This window comes from Lepidothrix coronata, unplaced genomic scaffold (assembly GCF_001604755.1).
Source record: "Lepidothrix coronata isolate B3197 unplaced genomic scaffold, Lepidothrix_coronata-1.0 Scaffold0, whole genome shotgun sequence".
Classification (NCBI taxonomy): Eukaryota; Metazoa; Chordata; class Aves; order Passeriformes; family Pipridae; genus Lepidothrix; species Lepidothrix coronata.
The window spans coordinates 4496489-4518766 of NW_016690180.1; the positions used below are offsets into that span (position 1 = coordinate 4496489).

General features: G+C 34.1%; 1 protein-coding gene across 4 annotated transcripts in view; it reads right to left on the minus strand.

The window, feature by feature from the left end:
* Positions 1-22278, minus strand: part of TUSC3 (tumor suppressor candidate 3) — a 106628-nt gene that overhangs the window by 17950 nt on the left and 66400 nt on the right. The window contains exon 7 of one of the 4 annotated variants that reach the window (XR_001873275.1): positions 9540-9642. The exons of the other annotated variants lie outside the window; for them this stretch is intronic. The gene's annotated coding sequence lies outside the window, so the exon portion shown is untranslated. The remainder of the gene's footprint in view (positions 1-9539; positions 9643-22278) is intronic. 4 annotated transcript variants of the gene reach the window in all.

Sequence of the window (22278 nt, forward strand, 5' to 3'; positions counted from 1 at the left end):
ATTAATGCTATAATCATATTTCTTTAAATATAAGTTGCTAAAGGCATAGCCTTGCTTGCAAGGAGGTGGATGTTCTTTGATTTAGTTCTGGAAATGTTACATGCACATTAAAAAGCTAGTAAGAGACAACTGTTACATACCTGCTCTGCTTCCAGAGAGGGGACAGAAATGGCTAAAAGCAAAGTGAGTAGCCACCTTAAAGACAAAAACCAAGCTTCATCTTTGTTTGAGAGGGCAAGAGATCTCAGATTAACAGGAAGAGTTCACCAGTTCAAAGCTACTTTGTTAAAATATTAAATAAAGCAGATGTTTACTGTCAAGTATTGACATTTTAACTCTTAACTTCCCTGTGCTTTTACAAGTGTCCTTAGGTAGATTTTTTTCTTTAAAGTTAACTAGCAATAAATCTGTGTGTGATCAAAAGAGTCCGTCCTCAAACTGCTTCCCCAAGACATTATTCTCCAAAACTGCACTGTGGTGCATCTCCTCTATAGCTGTGGGTCAGTCAGAGCAATGCTAGTGAAGTACATAAAGTAGCACAGACTGTTCCAGGGAGGAAGGATAAGCAAAGGAATTTGCATTTCACAACATATTGTGAATCACATGAATTTATGGCAGTACCTCATCCCATTTCTTATGAGGAATGGCTCTTAACCACTTCACAAAGGAATTATGGGTTGTGTTTTTTCCCCAATGCACTTTCAGACCTCCTTTCTAAACAGACAAAAAAAGAGAGTAGAAGTTTTCAGAAGATAGAACTGCAGTATTTAATGTAAAAATTATAGCAAACAGCTTTTCTTGAAAAAAGAATGGTGAGAACTTTATGGAATTTGTCCTTATGTTTTTCCCTACAGGCATATGACGATACTGTGAGGCCAACTGAAGCATAGATTATATTTGTACTGACACATATTTATGCAAACATACCCCCACACATCAGTTTTGTACACTGCAATGGCCACTGACTCATCAAATTTTGAAATTCATGGACATCTGGGGTTCATACTTAAAAAAGAATACATTTAAAGACACATTGTTAAAGGAATATTGAAGAATTAGCTATTTATCAATTCTCAAGCTAAGGAAAGGATCTGGTCACATGTGAAGTTTCTTTATTCTCTTATTACTTTTTTCCTTCTATAAGAAGATTGCTGAATGACCTATATGCAAGGCAGATATTCTCATGAAATTTTATTTGAAGCTACAAACTATTAAGACACCAAGAAGTGAGATTTCTGTTTTGCTATCATTTGAATCCACTTAATATTTGGAAGCTCTGTGAAGCCTATCTGGCTGCAAATGCTCTAGGCAAATGCTTTAAATAAATTAATGAATTAACTCAGTATTTCTCTTTCATTTTAATGGCATCAAGAGGGAGGACCATGCAAGACTACTGCTGCCACACAAGAGATGCAACAGTAAATGCCTCACTGGTAGACTAATGGGGAACCAAAGCCTGAGTAATTCACACTTTGAATAATCAGTCCTTTTCCAACTCCGGCATTCTCCTGTCTCAGGTCGGATTTCACAGAAGCTATTTGATCTGTGAACTGGAATAATCATATCCTCAAATCAGGCCATTGTCTTTGGTAGTGACAAACAATTGTTCAATGCTTGCATATTTCTACAAAATTGTATTAAATATTTAACTAATATTCGTAGACTCATTAAATATTTATTGTTATGGAACTGCAGATGGTACATATATAATATCACACCAGGATAGTAAAGGATAACAGCAATGTAATATAGCTTTAAATTCCCCTAAATGCAAAATGTGCTTTTGATTTCCCTTCAAGAGTGGCAGTTGTCATGGTTCAGTAATATACTTAACTATAATCTGTGCTCTTCCATTCCTTTCTGTTAATGCAATGTAAATAAAACAGAAACAGAGTAAGGGGAAATAAGGCCTCTGTGAGATGTGCTAATTCTCAAGGCAAGAAGAATTTGTGAAGTGCCCAAAATTAAAACATGATTTCAGGTGCTTCACTAATCTTTCTTAAAACAAACATCATGATGTTTATTTTCCATCAGTATGTACATGGAGGATGCTAGGGTAAATGGAGCTTATTAAACTAAGTTGGGTTTAGTAATAGCCTAAGATACAAAGCTACTTCATGAAGTATAATCATTTTGGATAACTGAGAAATAACCTGTCTTGAGTTTATGAGATATGACATGCATCTAATAAAAAAGTGTATTGAAAACTAATTAAAAGCAGACTAATTTTGCTAATAATTATTTATAGTGATAAGCTGAACTTGGACGGTATGTTGAAGAAACCCTTGGATGGAGACTGTCCCCTGAAGGAGACAACAGGCCAAGTTCAAGCTAATACATCTAGAAAGAAATGAAGCAACACAGTAGTTAAAGAGAGACTTATGAATTCCACACCATTAGGATAAACGTTGTTAATCTGTCTTCTTTTACTGCATTAACATTCAGGGTGAAATTCATCAGAGAAAGGAACATTACAGAAGGCCACGGATTACTTAATTATGATCGAGCCTTTGGAATGGCGTATTTTAATTAAAGACCACCAATTTTGCCAAGAACACACACTAGCTATAAGAAGTCTAACTTCTTAAAGGGGAAAAAGAACTTTCTCTATCAATTCAGATTTATATGTTTTCCAAGGCCAGGAGTAGTATGACTTTCAGCAGTCTTTAAATGTTTAAAATGTTTAAAAAGTGAAAGTTCTAAAACATTCTCTCACAATACCATTACCACACCTTAAGTGCAGAAAAAGCTTAAACATTTTATAGAGAACAAATAATTCATGCAGTAAAGCAAACACTTTGAAATCAAACATCAAGGTATATTAACGAATGTTTTATTGTGTGATTTCATGATCACAACTACATTTCTCTAGACAGGTTTTCTTCTATGTTAACCATGTAACACTTAAACTGCCCAGCAAGATTAAGAATAAAATCTCATGCAGCTCCAAAGCCCTAGCTTTCTGACTCTGTGATTGCAGCTACCTATTGAAATGTTATGCTTTGTAAAAACAGTACAGTTTCACATAGGTTCACTTGAAGCATGCTCTCCAAATATGCTTATTTTATTCCTACATAGTAGTATCTGTTCAGTTCATACTGATCAGAGTTTTAAATTGCTTAAGAACCCAATAGGGGACTTCTTATGAAGTTATTAGCCCAGGCATGTGTCTGTGAAAATCTGAAATAGAAGCCTAATCTAATTCCCTGCTTTCTTTCCATCACAGGAGATACTATTACCTGCTGGAGACAGCACATGTACAGTGACCTATTTTCCCCATAGCAGCCAGCCCTCAAAAGCCTTATTGTGACCACTGATGTGAAAAAACATGAGATGATGCTGGTTTGGGCCTAAGTTATTCACATGTGTGAGAACAACGTAGAACCTCTGTTAGCATAAGGATGTGATTTACCAAAATAACTATAAACCTTTTCTTGGGACAGAGGACATGGGACCCAGTAATATGGGTATGAGTTTATTTCAAAGAAATTAAACAACACTGAAACTGAGTAAATAAATATATGAAGTCCCATCTCAAAAACAAAAGAAATGCAAAAAGTCTTGACTTTGGTTTATTTACCACACAGCTCAGAAAACTCTGACAAGTCTAATCACATATTACTGTCCAATAGTTAGCATAATGTACAAGAATTTAATAGGGTAATTTCTTTTATTGTAGATACCCAGATATAAAAGCGACATCTGCAAATGATACTCAATGGCTTCAAAATCCAATGTAGTAATAAACACAAAACTAAATCTAAACTCGGTCCTAACAGAAATCCTAAATAAATGATTTTGTGTTTCTGGCAAAAAGAAAACCACATATGACAGTAAGAAGTGAGAAGTCAGCTATCTGAGACAATAATTTTTCCAGGAATCTTCATTTTATTTAATAATCAAACAGAAATACTCTAATTTAAGACTAAGCTACTTGAAAGAAACAATTTTTTTTCAACAGCTACTAGCTTTATGAATATGTCCAACTCAAATATAAGCCAACGTGGTGAAAATTTCCTGTATTATATTCCTAGTAAGCAGTCTCTCTAAGTTATGTCTCTACATGAAATCCAATACAGCTCAGTTATAGACCAGCAAGACCAGGACTAACAAAATAGCTGAAGTGAACACACCAGCATACACAAAATGGTGAGGGACAGAATCACCAGAGGTCTTACTTATGCACTTTTAGTGATTTTATTCAGCTTACACTCAAGCACTTGACTCTAAAAAGTAGTAGGATACCTAGGAAATCAACACTGGACCCCTCCAAATAAAACTCCATGTATTTATAACTTTTTCAGCATCCTTGGTGTAACAGTTAGTGCAAGTGTTCAGACTCTCAATTACTAAACATGATCATAAATCATATCAGTCACTTTTGATGGGAGAATTTAATAGCTATGGATGAATTTAACCCTTTTAAAGAAATATTTAATGTTGAATTTTTTAAAGAGTTTATATAATACAGATACACACAACAGGCTCATACAGACTCTTCGATTCTCCCATATTAATTCAATGAATATGAGCTACATTTTCCATGCCTGAGCTCACTGCTGTGTTCACCATTGCCCAAACCAAAACTGAATCAAGAGACAGCAGCCAGTTTTCACAAGACTGGCTGGCTGAAACAGGCTGTGCTGGTTGCCTTCTACAAAGTCCGTCTGGCATCGAGCACAGAATATGATCTGGGTTTCAGCCCCAGAGCAAAAGTGGAGAAATGCTGCCTTACTTTAGCAGGCTAGCAGGATGAAAGTGGTAGTTGGTATAATTTAGAACAGTATTATAGAAATCCTGGTTTATGCTGCTGCTTTGGTTGTTCCTAGGCAGCTTTTATAGCTATGCTGCATTATTTAGGGTGTCTAGAAGTGCTATCAAAGGAGTCAGATAATCAAAGGAGTCTTGCAAATCCAGAAACTGTGAACTCTCTGCTCAGATATACAGAAGCTTTGATAAAACCTGCTGAATAAGAATTAATTCTGAGGGACTTCTCCAACATTTATTAATCATAAAAAAATAAGATGACAAAAGATGCAGCAATCCTTCAAAGAATCATTACTTTGTGGGTTTCAGAAAAAACACAGAACTTCAACTATCATTAGGAATAAAACATTGGTACCCTTATTCTTACCTAATTTCCAAGTTGCTTAATGGATTGGCATGCAACAAATGCCTTCCCTCTGAATGGGCATTACAACACACAGTACCCAGGTGAGAGACTTTAACAGAGACCAGAATTTCCAGGATCTCTGAAACAGCATTCTGGTAGTTTGGGGAAGTTTGCATGACACAGCTTAGCCCAGTTGCCTAAGGAAAAGAAACTTTTGCAACGGTGATGTCTTGCTTAACAACTTGACTACTTTTTAATCAACCTAAGAAAGATGGAAAAAAATCCTTAGAGAAAAGTGACATTCCTACACATTTCATTATAGCTAGACAACCAAAGCAGTGATTCTAATGAAAGAAAAGTTGTGATTAAAGTTCTACTGTTAATAGCTGTTTTGGAGTATGGACTGCTTGCTTAACACATGGAAGCCAAACCATGATACTTCTAATTAGGAAACAAAAGAAATTGAGATGTTTTTCATGAACAGAATTCATCTAAAAATGCAAACACATTGGTAATAAGAACTATTTTCTGAACTCCCAAATATCTCTTTAGTTTTTGCTCTCATTCTGATGCTAAGCACAATATGGGATATATCTCACTGGTCTTTACAAAAACCCCAACAGTCTAAGGTAAAATATGTACCTAGATTGCTGCCATATACCTATGCCACAGTGTAGGAGTGTGATGATCTTCACATTGTTGGTGTTCTGTCAATGAGTGGTCATGGCAAAACAAGAAAGACAGCTACTGTCTTTCCTACATACGTTTTCCTTATAAATTATAGCGATGGAAGAGCTGAAATTAGCCATTCAGCTGAGCTCATATTGTTAGTGTTATTTAAATAATGGTTTAAAACATATATGTAAAATATTTATGAACTCAGAAGATGTTTTTAATTTCTTAGTCAGGACCTGTGGTATTTTCTCTTTTGAAATTTCAAAGTGTTCTTTTGATTGGATTTCAAGCTGTGAGGCAAAAAAGGTAGTTTCACTTGAATACTGAAGTGCTGGAAGCAGAAGTGAAGACAGACAGACTTTACTATGACACTAGTTTCTAAATAGACTACGTTGAAATCAAACAGCTGTGAAACACACAAACAAACAAACAAACAAGTTTATTTTGTAGCAGAAGCAAGGGGAGGTGCAAATTTCAAATTACCCCAAAACTACAATCCAATTAACAACAGCAGAGGAATGTGAGGATAATCCTGTGTTTCATGTAATTGTCTTCCCCAAGCAAACTGGATACTGCCCCTAACTCTGCTACATAGAGTTCAAGAGATATGTATTAAGCTGTTCCAGGTACAGGTTTTGCGATGACAACTGATGCAAATTCCACAGTAAATTAAGTCAATTTTTTTGGATTTGCAATTGCAGAGAAACTTGTCAAGTACGGGGAAATATCTGTATATTTGGAATGCAGCTTTTTTAATGCTAATTAACCCGGAAGCTGAGACATACTAGGCAGGCATGAATAGGTATGCAAAATTGAGCATGAAAAATTGAGTAGTTAGGTACATGCCAGAGAGGAAAGCCATGCTATTCTTTCTTGCCAAAGTAATTTTTAGTACCATCTGAAGCACAGCTTGTATATCAATTTATAAACCTTAACCCTTACTTTGAAAAGAGGTATCTGAATGAACACAGTATAAAGTAACAGATTCAACCAATTGAATTAAAAAGTTTATTTCTTGAGTAGAACTGTAAGTCTCTGAACTCCTTTCAAACTACACTTTAGTGAACACTGGATTATTCTTGAGAGAAAGACTGCCAGCTAATTGCCAAAACTTGAACAAAAGAAAATGAAGCTGCAGCTGCCATTATGGGCCAAAGTCACATTTGTAGTAATGGACTTGTGTATGGCTATTTGTATGTCAGGATTTTTTTCCTTATAACAGCAACAACAAAATTATACTTGTGTGACACACATAACTGTTTCAAATACTCTGAAGTTTTATCAAGCAAGTTTTATAACAAATTTTTTATTACACGTCATGTAGCAGAAACAGTCACATATATGCCTGCACATCCTAGGGTTTTATATCCTTATATCCTTTGCCACTATGTGATGGTGAACCAAAACAAAACCTTAAGAATTAATATTCTTTATTAAAAACAATTTTATGTACCAAATTATGCAGGTACATAAAGTATCAACATTTAAGTCAGTGAAAAGGAAGAAAAATTTTCACTACCACAAGAGTTTTGTTATTCTGTTCAGATTTAGGTGTAACTTATTATCTGATGTTGTTGTAATAGGATATCATTTCAATTATCTAAAGCTCTAAATCTGACACTGTAACTTCATTACATAGTCTCGCTCCACAGCATTACATATTAATATTACTCTCGAGATAAAGACAGCATCTCATCAAATTTTTTAAGAAAACAGAATTTTAGGCTGGCATGCATTAATTGAGGGAAACTTTCTCTAAATCTTGTTTTTCCAAAACAGGTTTTTTTGGTGTGTTGTTTAATCTCTCTTCTCCTCATTCTTCTATAGGCCAACTTAGTAACTTCGACTATAATGGAAAACTGAAATCTACATGAGAGTCTTCTCAATGGAAAAGACATGCTTATTATCTTCTTCCCAGTACAATCTCTCTCATTTGGTCTTTCTGCTGATTAACATTTAAGATCACAAAGAAGCAGTCATTTGGAGAAAGAGACTATGGAAAAATACAGGTCTCCTAACATGATTGTACAAACCCTTCAAAATAGAACTGAATACCTATAAAAAAGGGTCAAAACTAAATTTTTAATAAGTTTTGCTGTACTGTTTTTAAAATTCCTCTCAGTTTTCTAGAATAAGCCTATGGTAATCAGAATTGTACAGCTCAGTTACTAAAAAATGTTCAGTGTTGCCCAGAGCAATTTTTTGCATGGTATATTAGGTCTAGTTAGCAAATTGGAAGAAACACTGCTGACATGACAGAGAAAATGAAGCCTTTAGCAGAACAAATTGAGAATAAGGGAATCACTCCATGTCTAGAATATAAAATTTGAGAGTAGGCACACCTGACAAATAGGAATTTATTTCACAATAACAAACGCTTTAAATCCATGATTTATGAAGGCAGTTATAGGAGCCACTTATTTAAATTCATTGCTTAATGCACTGGCAGATGCTTCCTAATTATTAGAATGTAAGAGTTTGAGAACATTTTTTCAAAGGATGTGCTACGCCATTAGGCATCTTGTACTTCAACAACTATCAAATTTGTGATGATGTATTTTATAAAGTTATGTTTATGATGGCAGGCATTCACTTAACATAGTATAAAAACCAATAGCTAAAAATTTTATGTTATGACACAAAACCTCAGACCTATTTGCTGTGTTATCCTTAGCAAGTATTCCAGCCGGCAATGAATACAAATCAAATACTGCTGTCAGCAGGATGAGTTGCATTTCAAGTTCCTTCCATCAGCTGTCTCCAAGAAAAAAACCCAAATAGTGGAGCATCACTATTGCACCACAGGATTGCAAAAACCAACACAAGTCTTACAGACATCCAGAATTATCAATAGATTTAAGCTTATACTAAATTATCTTAAATACTAGCTTTACTAAAGAAGCAATAAACGTTAATACCTGGAGGGGGATCAATTGAACATTGGATGTCCATGTATTTGGGACAAGGAAAACTGGGAATTATTTGATGCCAAATGAAAAGTTCTATTAAGATATTATAAGTTCTTGTTCATATGAGACTTCGATACTTGCACTACAGTATACAAGGAATTTAAGAATATTACAAGTACTGAATTGTGAACATGTAGTATGCTTGCAGCTCAGAAATGAGAGAATAAGCTTAGCCTTATTCTACAAATACCAGAAGTCTGAGTTATTCAATGCTCAATTATTGTGCCTAGATACATAAAATAACAAAGTTGTACCTTCACAACACATTTAGTGTTTTGAAATAAATAAATTACAGGCAACCAAAGTGGACTGAAATGAAAAGTAGAATTTTGAGAGCGGATACAATACCTCATGATACATTATCCTCTTTTCTCTGTAGTAACAGAGAAGAAAACTTGGGTTCAGTAGACCATGGCTTTGCAGAAATGAGGGCAGCTTGCAAGTAAGTATTACTAATTTGGGCAAAGTTGTTGAAAAACAAAGAACTTAAGATGGCTCACTTTTTAGAATGGCATATTAATTAACCAGAAAAAGGCAAAATACTGATGTCAACAACAAACTTTACATTAAGAGCATTCATATGTTCAAAGTAGAAACACTGTGATGCCTGAAGTAGGCAGATGAGAACATACTAAGAAGAAAAGGCGAAGAGAAAGAGCAACAGCCTGTCTGAGGACACTGAATACACAAAAAAAGAGAGGAAAAGGCTAAAAATAAATAAACAAAAGAAAAAAAACAGAGAAGTTAAATTGCTCAGAAACATTTCCAAAAAGCTGACATACCACAAAGGAGCTCACAGTGAGTAAATCCAGGGAGATGTATAAGGTTTTGAAGACTTTTATGGCTTAAACTGCAAATGAGAGATGGAGTAGAACAGAAATACCACTGTAAGAAACCATACAAAGAAGAATCACAATACAGTACTGATTAAGCAAGCAACGGAGTATCGCAGTGAAAGATAATATAAATGAAATCTAAAATATATACATAGATTTTCTTCCAATTAAAGCACAAACAGAAAAGTTCCAGCTTTGAAAAAATGTTTCTATTGATGTTCTCAGGCTGAATGGCAGTGAAGAAGTGCTTTCAGTCTATGCAGCTCAGCTATGTGGACAACACTGACATGCTTCCCAAGATCAGCAGTAAGTGCTGATTTACAAAGGACACAATATTCTTTTGTGCTTGTATTTAATGCTTTGTGTTGAAGATGGTTCTGAAAAGAATTTATGAAACAATAAAAGCAGAAATATTAATTGAAGAGAAAAATAATACACTTTATACAAGAATTAAAACATTCTTTTAATAACGTTAAATATATGTTTATACTAATACTACTACTATTATTTATTAATATAATATTTCTATATTACATATTGAACCATGGCATTACATTGAATAGTCTGCTGCAAAGTTGCAGATATAAAAACATCAGCTGTCTAGCAAGGTGCAAAACAAAGTTAGTATTATCTCACCTGTAAAATGTTGGAAAAGTGGAAAAGTTGGAAAAGTGGAAAAGTCTGGAATACTTTTTCTCTGTAATTCTATATATGCGTATAGTGTATGGATTATTTCATCATATGAGGAACTATAAGAATAGGTCAGTAATTTTCATGTACAAGGAAGAAAAATTTTACATCCCAAGACACAAAAAACCCGCCACAAACAAACAAACAAATAAAATCCCCCCAAAACCACAAAAAAACCCCAGGGCAAAAAAAAAAAGAGTAAAAATTGAAGATTCTATATGAAGGAGGAAAACTGAATAAGTTAAGGACTGTATGTTGTCTAGTGAATTAAGATTTGGAATTGTTGAAATTAAAATTAATGCAGAAGAACAGTCTAACAAACTGATCAAAGATCTGGAAGCAATGTCAGAGAGGTCTGCATTCAAGCACATTTTAAAAAATGTTCCATTTATGAACATTTATATCATATTTTAGGTGGCTTAAATAGTTATAAATTTAGCATTGAGAAACTTAAATATACTACAGTACTAGATGACTGAGTTCCTTGAGAACATTCATAAACTTTATCAAATTTGAGGTCATTAAATATTATTTTCCTTTTTTCTTGGCATGTAGAATGGTCCAAGTTTTGTATTTTAAATTATCTACATTAGAGTTGAACTATTATATTTTAAATTTTCTGTTAAAGAAGTACTTTTTCCCCAAACTTTTGTTCTAAGTCAAAAACTTTTGTACCATATTTGTGGCACCCATAGCAGCTATGTGGAAATTAATAACAAATAAAACCACCTAGCACAGGAAAACTTACTGCATATACGGTAAACCTAAGACATGGTTCTCAAGCAAAGTGGTAGAAAAGAGAATGGATGTCTGGGCTTCCAAAATTAGCATGAAGTTAGGATACAAAACACAGCCTTCACATATGTGATGGCAAAGAACTGTTTGCTTACACACCAAGTGCCTTCAGTCCCATTGTACACAGGCTTGGGCATTGTATGCAAATACATAGCATCAATATTTTTCACTGACACTTTTGTCACAACAGAATTTCAAGATAACATGTCAAATCCAATTATAATTTAAGACATTTAAACACATATGATATTTTCTTAATAACTGAGAGTGCTTGTAGTCCACTGAAACTAAGTAAAAACTCCAAGTTCGCATTTTAGATGTGAACTGGAGTGAAACTTATTCACTAGTTGAGCCTGAATGAAGGTCTAACAGGCAGAACACTGCCTCAACTTGTGTATTTTGCCAAATTTATTTAATTCACTAATTTCCTACTGAATGAGACCAGGAAGTTCTAGTGTGGTCTTTCCTGCTTTCTCTAAATTAATTACAAAAAAATTCCAGTCAATGATTCCAAGAAACCTCAGTGGTTTTGTCAGTTTTCAAAGCTTATCTATACAGGCAGACTTGCCTTAAAATTAACATGTACATTTAATCCGAAGACTGTTTCTCCAAACGTCCCACCACTTACGTACAAAGGGTTATTCACAGTGTCAGAGGAGCAGTTGGCTTCACAATGAATTTTGTCCCCTTTCACCTCTATGGACTTTCACAATTCCTTTCAGTTCTTACACACTAATTAGGCAATCATTTTAGCACAAACAGTGATTTCTCAAAGTATCTTTTAATTAAGAATGAAAAAGAAGAAAGTTTGATACACACCTCTCTGGTTTATACATGATATGAAGGCCTAGTTAAAAAAACTCAAGGTGACTTTGACCTAAGCAGATTTCCAGTCCCATGATACTTGTAGAAGAACAGAAGTTTCTTCGCACCTGAAATAACTTGGGTGAAATGCTGATTCAAAAGAAGTCAATAAGCATTTTGCTATTGATTTCAACAGAGCCAATATTTCATTCTGATTGTTCATTGGTGATGGAATTTCAGAACATTAATATTTAGAAAGATATATCGAGTAAGCCACATAATTGCATAGAAAAAGCTATAAAGTAAAACCATTTACTCTATATTAAAGAATTTCAATATAACATTTATTTCTACATAACATTTAGCTGCAGAAGACTAAACTGGCTGTCACAAGAAAAAAGAACTCAAGCTTTCAAAATAAAAGAATAGGTTCTCAAATAACCTCAGGCAAGAGATTCAGCAGGTAAACCGCCAGCCACATTTTTGGAGGTAAAAAATGTCTTTCTCCCGAGTTCCTTCTAAATTGACCTGGAGAGTACTTATTTAATGACCCAAAATACGGCTTACACTAAGCAACTGAACAAGAAAAGAACATGTAGGGGAAGCTTCATGACATCTTCCTAAATATCCACATCCAGTCTGGTATCACACACTTCACATTTCAAGTTTCTCTGAGGCGAGGTCTTTTCTCTGCCCCCTAACAGAATACTTCTTTTATTTTTTACTTTTTTTTTTCCATCATGAATGAACTATTACTTGCTTAATCCAAAAGGTAACTAACAGATGAAGCCCTGACTTCTACTGACTGCTGTGTCTACCTCCACAAGGAACAGTGATGGCTAGAAGCTACTGTATGTAATGTATGTGCTCACCCTTCTCAACGATTATGAAGGGAAGAAGATATGATCACGCATCAGGAAGAAAACAGATGATCACAGTCCTCAAAGTACTACCTGTACGATCTCTCAGTAGGAGAAGTCTCCAATCCCATCTAAGCACCTTTTACATGTCCTAAAACCCCCTTAAATGATAGGGAATGTAGCACTTGCCTTAACAAAGTACTCCAAAATATAAACTACAAGAGGAAGTACATTTTTATATCTTTGCCTGAACAGTTTAAGAGCTATCTGTTACTGAACATCTTTTCTGTTTTTAAGTATATGTCTCCAGCCATTCATATTCCCTCAAAAGCTAATCTGAACAGCTGGCAAGCATTGCAACTGCACGTATTAGCAGGATTACATATTGCTCTCTACCAGTCCACATTTTTCCCTTCCTCTTTACACCTTGCTAACTCCAAAGAATGTGAATTAGTATATACACCACATAAATGATGTGAGGGCATTCCAGTGTGACACAAAGACAGCTCTAGTGTGACCGCACAGAAGACTCTTCAATCTTGCAATGTAACAATAGGAATCCATTAGCTTCTTTGTAATGACCAACTACTGGAAATCTTTATTCTTGTGACAACACAGTATTTTCACATCTCTTGAAGTACACATACCTGAATAATTTGCAGTCAAATTTTACTCTACTATTTTATTAAATTCTCTGGACAAAAGGAAGAATTACTTTGCACCTGAAAGTCATCTTTTCACACACTGAAAGACAGATGCTATTAATGACACTATAGTTTAATATTGATGTTTAGGTTATGACTTAGAATGGTTCCTTTAAACCCCTCCCTAAGACAGTGCCTCCTCAAAACATATTTCTGGTTTTAGGCAGACTGCCTTGAAGTACCATCTTAAGGGGGTTTAACAGCTATAAATTTGAACAGCAGTTTTTTGAAAGCTGAAAACCTAATATGTATGATACCCTGCAGCAAAGAGATCCACAGCTGTCTAACACGTAGAAACATTTTATTTGAAAATGTCACCCTCAAATTTACTTTAAATAAATGCAGCACTCAGATCAGTTTGTTATCATTCCTTCTACAAAAGTACTTCCATACTTTGTGTCATTGTCTGAGCTTTTTCGAGATTGTATTTAAGCTGTGCATGAAACACTGCACTTATAGCAGTAAAAGTGCTTTACTCTTCTAATAATCTTAAACTGTTTGCTCTTTCGTCCAGTGAGTGTTTAAAGGTTGTCGTGATTATGCTACGCAAAAGACCTTGCTCCTGAATAGAAACAGTCTGCCTAAAGCCAATCATTTTACAGGCATTTTAGTTCTACAGGAGAAAATGTATGACCTGTTTTTTAATTCACATCACTTTAAAGGTTTTTTCCAAAAGAGCAATAAAGTGGCAGATTACGCTCTTGCACAGTTCTTCTGCATAGAACTCCACTTACACAGCAGCTGACCCTTCTCTGTCCTTCCAAATAACTTAAGGCCAACAGCAAACTGTCAAGCTCTTGGAAAGAGACAAAGAGTAAATAGCAAAGATGATATAATAAACCCCTCTAAGATAGCACTGATTTTCCTTCACCTCAAAAAGTAAAAATTTACACCCGTTATTTCCTTATTCTGTCATGAGAGCTTATTAGATCTCATTTTGTAACTTATTCAAATCTACTTGATGACGAAACTTTCATCAGTTCAAGTGGACTGTCAGCAATAGCATTCATGCCTGTTGATGCCTTCAAGGAATTTGAAAGATACACGAGGCAAGACTTCCCTCTATTGCCATGCTCCTCTCTCCAATGTGTCATATTTAATCATGTCTGCACTCCTACACATTACATCCTATAGTATCACTCTGTCAACTAGACAAAGGCTATGCCCTATGAAAAAGGCTGCTCTGTCAGGCCTGGCCAATGTCATATTGCCAATGAGATCTCTTCCAGCAGTGGGAAAGCTCTGTTTCCCCTCAAAGATCCTTCCCAATTGGTAAAAATTCTTTTACACTTATTTTCAGACTGATCCTCATTTTATTTGAAAAGTCTTTTTGTAATTCCCTGGTTACTGTTTAATTCATCTGATGATTACTAGACTTTTAACAAAATGCTAGGGCAAATACCTTCTCAACTAGTTTAGGTACTCCATTCACAAACACTTCACACATGTATTCCTATCTTATCAACTGTTATCTAGAGCATTTAGTTCAATGTGGGCCTTGCAAACACTCCCACACCTTCTTAAAAACTGACATCTTATTCACCACATTCCCAGTACTCCAGTGAGAACACTACCTTTCACTTTCTTTGAAACGCTTTTAATGACATAGAACAATAATGTCTAGATTACTAGGAAACACTGGTCTCCCAAAAGTCTTCCTTATTGAGCTCGCCCTGTTAAAAACCTTTTAAGTAGTCAGCAAGTTTTAAAGTCATTAAATGTGTACCTTGTCATTACACACAATGCAACTTTAAGAAGTATAATGTAACACTTAAAACTCTTCCAACAAGCTTTACCCGAACTCTCTATTCCTCTTGACAACATACAGCTGGTACTATCTTAAATGTACTCATCCTGCCTCTGCCTTTTAACAGCTCAGATTGTCCACTGCCTTCTAGGGTAAACTAAGCAATCTTCCATGTTCTTAGCTTGAAAGTCAATTCAATATAAATGAAGTATTCACCAGATATCTCTTATACATTGCATATGTTCTTCAAACTGCTTCCAAAGACAACATGCTATCTTTAAAAAATAAAGATTTTACTCATATTTTAAGTGTATGGTAAGGAAACTGACTACCAGTGAAGTTTGCACAAAAGCTTTTTAATGAACACAGGACAAACTCAAGAAGTTTTCCCCTCCTACACAACTTTTCTTTAGTTTTTCATAGTTTTCGAGGAGTCTCAGACCCATCAGAAACTGGAAGTGGTTGTACAGAGCCCAGCTTCCTAAGAATGGTGACAAATTGTAGTCAGCTTGGGTTTTTCCTGTAAATCTTTGTTAAAGGAAGATTTGAAATGGGCACAGCATTGTTCTACCCAAGAGCAACTAGATACTGTACTGCTTCTGACTATGAAACACATGGCTTGTGTTGTCTCCACATAAAAAAAACAACCAAACAAAAAAACCGCAATCCCATGAAGAAATATCCAGCCCTGGAACTAAGATGACAGAAGATGACAGAACCTTGAACTTTTAGACTCTTATCAGCTTTCCAGAATATAAGAAAAAAACAATACAAACCAAAAACCTTTAGACATTATAGCTCTGAAATATAACTCTCATTATTTACGTTTAAAAAAAAAAGTACATCAGGAAATGCTTTTTATTTTCTTTCCATATAATATCTTCACATATATGGTAACAAATTGCATATTTCTGAATGCTAAATACTTCCATATTTTCAAAGTTTCTATACACAGTCTATTATTCTTAACTAATTCATTTGACCATCCTAAGAAATGCTTTAATTTAGCAATCAGGCAATTTTTTTTTCGCCCTCATATCCATCCACTCCTTCCACTTAGTTATATATTTCTTGAACTAGGGATAAAGAATGTGCAATCAAAATATGTGTTACAAACTAGTACAAAAGTATCTTTAAAATCCACAAACAACTCTGGAAATTAAAAATATAAATATCTAGACAGTCATCACAAGACATCAATGCTTTATAGCAATTTTTCAAGTCACTTTAGGTTTAACTATTGTCATAGTCACAGACTAATGATCAAAAATAAATTCCTATTCTTTTGACCTGCTCTGGGCCAGCTTCCAATAATTCTTAATAGAGGTAACCAGTTTTGTACAACATCACTGACTTAATACCATTGTTTAATACCAGTATTGATACAACTTTTTATGTTAAATGAGTAAATCTCGTGCATTAGAGAGCCAAAGCAATCATATTTAACAAGAATGACATATAACTTATTTTGCAATGTTTGCTTATAAAATACTTGTGAGTGCCATTTTTTAATCTATATCATGTATAGATCCTATTTTCAGAAAACAGTGATTAGAATCATTGAAAAAGAATCATGCTATGTTTCTGGAGGGAGGTAATTCCAGACATTTCAGTATATTTCAGTATATTTCAGTCTCATCCTAACAGTAATTCAAGATTCATGACACAGGTTCCCTGATTTTTATTTATGATGTCCTTCAAAACAGGTAAGTTGGTTAACAGAGAGCTAAGAGCAACTTCAAATACAGATGCCAATTGTTTAGCTATCTTAAAGATGTAATAATTTTATTTTTAAAAGTTAGTCTGTGATATCAAAAGCTGAACTGAATCCCTGCTATCAGCATTGCCTTGGTAGATGACGCTTTCTCAAAGAGGACTTTACATTATCATTATACAAACAAAATAATTGAAAGAAAAATTGGATAAAAAGTGAAATATTTTTCCATCTTGTTTCTTCTGTTTAATTTCTTTCAATTATTTCTCTACTTCCTTCTTACATTTTGGATCCTTTTAGGACTATAAAAATTGCTAAGATTCAACCTGTTAAGGTACAAAGAGAAGTGTGAAAGTATGTATTTGAAAATAATACCAGGCTAGGTATAAGAATTTAACATTTTATATTTTTATCTTTTTAGTTCAATTAATTATTCCATCAGGAGCAGGAAAACTGAGAAAGAATGCACTTAACCACTGCTTCAACCATTTTTGCTTTCCTGGGGGCAGGTAGATAGGCAGGAGAAGAGATAAGGCAACTAAGAACAACAAAGTGGAAATTAACCAAAATTTAGCCCTCATTCTGTAAGATGAATACTCTAGACTAATCTCTCACATAGTATAAAATATATATTATCAGCTATGTACCTTGTTAAAATCAGTAACACTCTGACAGTGAGGTTTTCAACTGGCAGAGTTCTTACCACAACATCCAAAGTTGATCTAAAGGCCATTGTAATGAATTCATCTTCTTGTCAAAAACAATGTTTGTTATCAGCCACTTAAGTGATGCTAACAGGGAAACACGGACTGTGTTATGATTTGGATTAATGCCAAAGGAAGAACTATATGCAGGAATAAATAGTTACAACAATCACAAAATATGGACTATGTTGTATGAGACTAACAAGAAAAGGTCTAGCTTTCATCAAGGCCAGAATTCTGCCTATGTAGAATTCTCCAGGCACTTAGCATATGATTTTTGGATGTTAACTGTCATAATGACTTATTAGATATTAAGGGCTATTTTCATACATTTGAAATATTTGAGATTGCTGATGAAACCCTACGTTCTGTCAATCTTTATTTGCTAATCTGTACATTAGAATATCAAGTATGAGAATTTCACTGAAGTAAAACACAAATATTGCTTCAGAAATCTAAATGCAGTAAAGATTCACAAGGCTACCTATATCTTATAGTTGCGATAACACATAATTCTTGTAGATATTATCTTGAATAACTGACATATTGCTAACAGTGACCTATAAAGAAGGCCTTTCTAGCTCTCTACAGTCCACCAGCAGTGGTTAAGCTCTCAATTAATTTCAGTGTAACAACGTAAAAGTTTAGCACAATTCTATTACCATGTAAAATTTGCACAATACTTTTGAATTCACTGAGAATTTGCATCAAACACAGAGCCTGAATGCCTTAAAAAAAAATAAATCAAATTATAGTGATCATAAATAGCTTGTAATAGTATTTGTATATTATACAGTGAGCTAGCTTTTATTCTGTATATTTACACTCCAGCACTAAACTCTGAAGTTCTAACTGGTTGACAATTCAAAACACATCTCAGAAAGAAACATGTATTTAATGCCAATTTCCTAAAGAGGAGGTTAGAAATGTGTTTGAAAATTACTTTTTTTTCCCCCAAAAAAATGCTCATAAAAATCTCTAACAGAGACCAGAGTGGAATTTCATACTGTATCAGGACTGACAGAAACATTCAGAATTTAGCTTAACAGTCTGACATATTTATCATTACATTAACATCTAAACTGTATTAAAAACTGCATTTCAGTATGTGCAATGAGAAATTGGCTACACTACAAAAGCACTGATAATAGTGTTATCTCTTCTGTTCCAGCAAATATAACCTCAAAGAGGAAGCTTCCTCTATTGACAATTCAAAGCCTTCTTGAGTATTCACATTTTGACTCTGACACTTGCATGACTGATAAGAGACAAAGTCAGAAAAAGTTTGAAGGTCATTCTTTTGTCTCCCTTGAAACTGGTATTTTTAATATCATCTAGCAACCCTTTTCTGGCAAACTCTCTATTGAGGAATGCACTGGTGTTTGGGTAGATATTTAAATGCAACTACTGTACCATTGAAACTGTTCTACTCACTTTTTTTTTAGCTTGTTAAATTAAAATAAAAACATCAGGAATAATAGAACTGACCTTTAAAATGAAAAAAGGAAACACTGCAATTAGGAAACACATCTATACACACCAAAGTGATAGCTGTATTAAAAGATTAAGCTTTAAGCTTTTAAAATTTATTATGTCTAGGATCCATATATCAACTTGAATATGTATTTTTATTAACATTTCAAAGAGTTGTAAAAATTATAAAAATATTAAAGGACTGAAAACTGTGTTTGAAAGTCATATATAAGACGATATAAAAATATTTCTATAGTATGACCTGTTAAATACAGAAAAATTATATTCATAGCAAGTTAAAAAAGCAAGTTACTTTCACAGTATATTAGAAATAAATATCTGACAAAGCAGGCCAGGATTCATCCACTGTAATACTTCAAAATACGACAGAAAATCCAAATTGAAATGTTCAAGGGGCACAATATATTTTTAAATTATTATCACACATACATAGCATTTAAGTATTAGGTTACTTTTATAGTTTCTCAGTTGAGAAATTAAATTTGATAATTAAACAAAAATTATATCAAAGTTATCTCTAAAACACCTAAAGTTAGTTTGAATGTTAAACTGAAGTACTCATTAAAATTATTGTGAATTTGAGTTAGCTATTAATTACATACAGACACTCTCCCCCCCATTATTTAGAATCTCTTCTCAACGACAAAACTGCTTTACAAATTTGGAATGAAGAAATCAGTTTACCCTTTGGTACAGTCATTTTCTAAACATTTATTCAAAGTGGCATTTTCACTGTCAATAGAAAATTAAAAGATTGAAGAGGAAAGATCTTCAGCTTAAGTAGACAAACTATAATATATTTTCTCATCTGACATACAGTTTAGAAAAGCATTTAAGTCAAGATTCTGAGGAGCCTACAGATGTTTGGTCTTTTCAAGAAATAGAGAAAAGAGCAGTACAGTGCTACTAAGACAAAAGCCAAAAAACCCCAAAGCTGTATCTTAGCTTTTGTTCATTTATACACATATTAGCAAGAAATAGATATAAATTTATTTAATAACTCTTTACTAGAATATGCATGTTAAAATATAAGGCATGCCTCCTCTTAGGAACAGATGAATCAGATACAAATCTGACTGAAATATCTTCACGGAAGTAAAGCCTCTTGCTTCATATTAAAACAAATTTCAAAATTTGACTGGAAGAATACCACCATTACTGATGTAAAGATGCTTATGTTGAGCTGCTGAAGACTCAAAGGATATGTTTACATTAGAAAGTAGTGCATATTAATTCTCCAAACCCAGTATCCACACTGTACACATCTCAAGTGGTTCTATTTCACACTAGTTCCTCTTTGGTCCAATGGACTGAACAAACCAGTAGCAGCTGGTTGAACTGGTTGGACTCCTAGTGTTCACCTTCTGGCAACATTTCTTGCAAAAGTATCATAAGGCCATGTGTTCTATGTATTGTAAACCAAAGTACAGAAGCTGGGAATAAAGGTGGCCTGGGTTTCCAAAGAGCAACTCTCAACTGAAAGAGACACTGGTGAGAGTGAACATTTCAGGCTTTGGAGGAGGACAATAAAGCAGAGAGAGAACTCAGACTCCACTCACAGAGAGGGATATAACAAAGCTGAAGAACCAAAAAGCATTCAGAAAAAGAACTTCTCGTGGTAGATTGGAGACTAATTTTTGAGGTAGAATTGAAACAGATACTACTAACAACAGACTTCAGTGATCGGGACATGACACCTGGCAGATTCCATCCTCAGTTACCTAGTGGTTCCACAAGAATCAATAATATTTTAAGTGCATTTTTCATATTGAAAAGGACACTGTAAAGACACAGGAAACATAAAATAATTTCAGGTAAAATTACTTGATTCAGAAGGATAAACTGAAATATTAATGATAACACATTTTAAACTTTCAATTTAAGATTTTTACATTTCTAAAGAGCTCAATTGAAATGGAAAATTAATGAAGGAAATCAGCCACACGAAAAATTTGGTGAACTGAATGAATCAGAGACTAACCGTTGAACTCAATAAAGTTATCTTGAATCTATATCTCACACATGATAAAACCAAATAAATAAATAAATAAATAAATAAGTGACCTTTCAGGGAAGTATTCCAGAACTGATTAATAATCCCAAATGAAATACAATGAACAATCAGAGCTTGGAAAGAGGCTAACTAGCAAATACATTTCCCTCTTAAAAGGTCAAGAAGCTTAAGGATAAAATGAAAGTTGTCAAGAGGCAAACTGAGGTGGCCACACAAATGAAATGCAAACAGATAGCTCAAATTTCAGTCATTAAAGCAGAGAACAAGCAAAAAAGTTAATATGTAGTAAAGGGTGGTAATGACCCTGCTTCTGAATTCTGTGTTTATGATGAATAAAAGTGATACAAGTGTCCACAGCTGACAGAATGCATCTAGACCACATAAAAAGCTGAAGGAAAACTCAAAAGCAGAATTCTGAAATTAGTAAATAAATCTTAAAGCCAAATAACAATTTTAATTTTTTATGTATGTATTTGAGCCAAGTCGATCTGACCATGTCATTACAAATCTACAGAGCAGCATACACAGAAACCAAACCCATCCTGGAAAGAAGGAAGTAGAATTTCAATCACATGAAACATTTCTAAATAAATTTTGAAATAAAGAACACTTGAACATATGAAGGAACATGAAATACAGCACACTTAATCCAAAGAGACAGGTACCAGATCCATCAGGCATCTCTTCCTTAAGGGTGCTCCTGACAAAAAAAACCATGTTACTGTTTATCTGAACTTTGGTAATTCATTCTGTTACATGTATTCCTTGTATGAAAAGAACTCAGACAGGAAAAAAGTATCTGCTATATAAGCATGGGCTGAACATGATTCAATACTTTGATCTGCCTATTAAAAAAGTTCAGTCAAAATCAACATACAAAGTGTTGCATCTGTGATTGCCCCAGTAATTGAAAACTTAATGTGAATACAAAAGGTGATACACAGCACTGTAAAACAAGTCTTGGAGCAAAACCTTAATTAAAGTCAAAGATTTCGATAAGATAGACCTGCCCATGACTGGACAATGTACAAGGGCCCTTCCACTACTGCATACTCATGCAGTATGAATTAGGCTTTCAAGTTATTTTATGGATTAGCGCTATATGAAATGGTGTAGATGGTCAAATGAAAAAAAAATTAAGAGGCAAAGGAGAAGGAAA